This window comes from Vicia villosa, linkage group LG4, assembly GCF_029867415.1.
Source record: "Vicia villosa cultivar HV-30 ecotype Madison, WI linkage group LG4, Vvil1.0, whole genome shotgun sequence".
Taxonomy (NCBI): Eukaryota; Viridiplantae; Streptophyta; class Magnoliopsida; order Fabales; family Fabaceae; genus Vicia; species Vicia villosa.
Window position 1 is genome coordinate 140,004,340 of NC_081183.1, and position 4,007 is coordinate 140,008,346.

The window sequence follows — 4,007 nt, forward strand, 5'->3', positions numbered from 1 at the left end:
AATATAAAAGGAGAATAAATATAAAAATAATTAGTTACCATAAGTTATACAGTATTCATTTGCAAATTATAAAAATAAACTGTGTTTTAGTATTAAAACAAATCTTGTAGCCTTAATTATTTTAATTGAAACTAAAGTTTAATTATTTTAAGGGGACAACTTCTCTACCCATTACAAAAAGTTGGGTAGTGTGCCTTCAACCAATCATAAGATTCCATTTAATTTTAACACATTTAATTAATTATAAAATAGTACAATTATTTGTTGTTTCCAAGATATTTTACAATGAAGGTAACTTTACCCAACTTTTTGAGTTGGGTAGATAAGAATTCACCTTATTTTAATTAAAGACAAAAGAAAATATGATTTTTCTAAACAATTTCCATAAAATAGAGGATTTCATCTAAATAATGGTATTTAATTTGTTAATGGATTGTATTTATAATGTTATAAATTGAAAAATATAAACTAATATTCATTCTGAAATAAATTTTAAATAAAAATGGTATGTGAAAAAATTGTATTTATTTAAAATTAAAATCAAATACACAATTTTTTAGACATCCTATATGCTTAGGTTTTAATTCAGTGGTTTACTTGACTTGTTTCGTTATTAAAAATGATTTTTTTTAAAAGTAAATTCACAATTAATTAAATTTTAACCTTTTAATATCAATATAATGAAAGTCTTAAATGAAATTGTAATTTATATTTTGCTCCTCTTTATTTTATATAATCTAAAGCATTTAATTCTAAACATTCTCTGCTAAAGTGCATTAAACTGAATGATTGACAAAGTTTTGAAAAATGCATTAAACTGAATGATTGAAAAAACATTTAATCATAATCATTCTCTGCTAAATATAAACTCAAAATTGATCGTATCCTTTACTGCATAGCAAATGGCACATGAAAATAATAGACATTATTTTTCTTAACACTTGCCTACAAATACTATGAGTGCTCAGAATGTATTTAAAACAGAACAAACCAAACAACATATAAACAATACTTAAAAGAAAGATTCACAATAATAAACAAACCTAAATAATCAAACTACCAATTACCATATTATCATCATAAGTAAAATATCAAAGAGTACATCTACAATACAAAACTAAGACAGTTCGTAAAAGTCACCAAATCAAGGTTTCTACTCAAGTCATGTAGTATTTTCCTTGCTGCAATAGTCCATGGGTTACACCATACAACAGACTATCAAACAGTCGCAAAGTGTCTAACAGCTTTGCAGCATCATCATATTAATTGCAGCAGTTGCATCACAATCGATCAAATTATATAGTTTCAAATGCAATCCTCTATCATCAATGAAACCGCTTCGATCTCTATCTACCATTGGCTCTACATTAGTCCTCGTCCTAATTATTATTGTCAACATAAGTTGAGAGAGACCTTGGAGACTTGATGAACTAATTGTTTGGTGTTTACATTTCCTCCAAAAACAACAGTAGTATCTCCAATAATTATAGTCATTAAAGGCATAAAGACTCCATTTCTAACAGCACTTATAGTTCCAACAATCATAAGAAAATAATCCCAAGAGTCTGCAAAATAGAAAACCTTGCAAAAGGGTACTGTTTTGATTCTTTGATCCTTTACCTTGTTCTTATTTGGTTCCTGGTGCATGTCTGCCACTTTCTAAACATTTTCAAAACCTGCACGAATCATTGACTATGACTTGTTGACTCTGTCATCTCACTTAGCATAAATATAATTCACATATATTTCTTCCAACTATGTAACATGACCACACAAACTATGAAGAAGTTCAGGATATAATGCTGCAATTAGCGAGAACCAAATACATTGAAGGGAATCAATCAAATCACAAAAATTGACATGAAAATACATAAGTAAATATGGAGATGCTAAGGTAGAGAACATTAGTTAAACATACGTTTAAATCAAAGTGCTTACAAATGAACTGCTTGAAATTTCTTCCACAAGAATATGTCCAACGCAACCATACCCGGAAAACTTAGCATTGAAATATTTGTCAATCTATATGTTGGCTGTTGAAATTTCATTATATATACATGGTTTGTAGACATAAAGAACTATATCAACAAAGATAAAGATGAACACATGATTGTAAAAAAGGTCGGTGTAAACAATATAATAATCATTGCAGTTTTTTTAAATCATCTATTCCATAACATGAAAAAAATAAACATAAAGCTGACATAACATAAAGTTTCTTAAGTTAAATATATCCAATATGATTCCATACTAATTACCTGAAAATGACATTCTTCATGTAAAAAAGTAGGACTTAGTGCAACACACATTGCAATTTTCATTCTTGTATTCCAATCAATTGATGGTTTATCAGATCTACCATACAGTAGGCAGTCCAAGCTTCCATGGTATAGCCTTTCATAAACTAACATTCTATATTATAAACTCTCACGCGCGTAAAAACCTAGTAATTTACAAAGGTTTGGATGTTGCAAAGTTGTAAGAGTATTGACCTCGTTTATGGATTCCTTAAAAACCTGAAAAAAGACAGATAATTTTAGGCCACTTCAGAGAGGTTCTCATGTTAGTATAGGAATTATAGAAAGTACTTTTAAGTGGTTCCATGTTAGTATAAGAATTTCCAATAATCCTTAATGGTGCCTGCATCATTGTCAATCATAGCACCACTAATAACTACACCATGCCCATCTTGAAGCTCAAATACATATTGGATTAAGTCCTGAAAAAAAATCATAGCACAATAAAGCTCAAATGAGTAACTGAATAAGAATGTACATTAAAACATTTTAGACACATTTTAAAACCATTTAACAAAGATATCATAACTTCGAAAAGAAAGAAATCATTTTGCATTGGTAGATCTGTTGTACATGTATTCTTAGAAGGAACAAATGCAGTTAGTTTCTGCAACAAAATGAAATTCTCAAGAAGAGAACTAAAATTCTCTAACATTCTCTAACAATACCTGTACATACATTAATTAATAGAACAAAACTTAAAAAAATAAGTATCTGACCTCTTGTACGTATGTCAATTAATAGAACAAATTAAAAGTTCATGACTTTTAAAGAGAGGTTAAGCAATGGCTCCAATGCAGTCGGTAAAGGAAAAAACTAACATATAAAACCAGATCCAAGATGCAAGTTTTGACATGTATGACAACACAAACTTACTAATACCCTAAGAGATGTAAGTTGAATGAAAAACAATTAACTATAAAAAACATTCCATTTGAGAAGAAAATTTCATTTAAACAAAAGTGACGAAAGATCAAAAATTTCAGATCCAATATTACCTTGAAGTAAACGAAGGCAAAATCGCGTCTTGCGGCTGCCATTGTAAATCGTAAATAAAGGAAAAATTATAATCGTAAGAAAAAAGAAAAACGGTTCAAAGGGGATGAAGAACTGGAAATGAGGTAGGTCGTATTTATACATGTAGAATAAGCAGTCAATCCAAATAGTTCGAAAGAAAAAACCATAGAAAATAAAATTAATGATGCAAACCTTGAAAAACCAAGAAATTGCATCGTGAATGCAATTTTTTTTTGAACTGAAACCTTCCAGAGTAATGGGATGTTGAGAAGGAAGATGAATAGCTCATGAATTTGGGAAAAGAGCCTTAAATTGTGGGCTGCTATTGTCCGGCGGCGTGGAAAAAGAAAATTTGGGAAAGGATGAATAAATATCAATAGACAGCATATGAAGGGATCAGGTCTATCTCACGTAAAATTAACTAAATTAAATAGAAAATAAAAGAATTCAATAATAAGTATTTATATTTAAAACAGAAATAGGAATATTACTTGAAATGGAAAGTTTTAAAATAACATGGGACCTAGAAAGATGACACTTGACAGACTTGCCAAAGTTCTCATCTTGCTTTTTTATTATGAATGATACTAATTCTAACCGTTAGGGAGGCCAATTTTTACCAACACTGTAAATACATTCACTTTGAGTCTGTTTTACAGGTAAAGGAAAGAAGAAGAGCAAGAGCCGTTCAAC

The 4,007-nt window shown here is 29.3% G+C and overlaps 1 long non-coding RNA gene across 3 annotated transcripts; it reads right to left on the bottom strand.

The window, feature by feature from the left end:
• Positions 1 to 1,031: 1,031 nt before the first annotated feature.
• Positions 1,032 to 3,705, bottom strand: LOC131599786 (uncharacterized). Of its 3 annotated transcripts, none has more exons than XR_009282919.1 (4): positions 3,507 to 3,705; positions 3,296 to 3,330; positions 2,259 to 2,719; positions 1,032 to 1,676 (listed from the first exon to the last, which is right to left on the bottom strand). It is a non-coding gene; the product is annotated as an uncharacterized LOC131599786 (long non-coding RNA). The 3 variants fall into 3 exon arrangements; XR_009282920.1 differs by having other exon boundaries at positions 2,259 to 2,516; positions 2,589 to 2,719; positions 3,296 to 3,705; XR_009282918.1 differs by having other exon boundaries at positions 3,296 to 3,705.
• Positions 3,706 to 4,007: the final 302 nt, after the last annotated feature.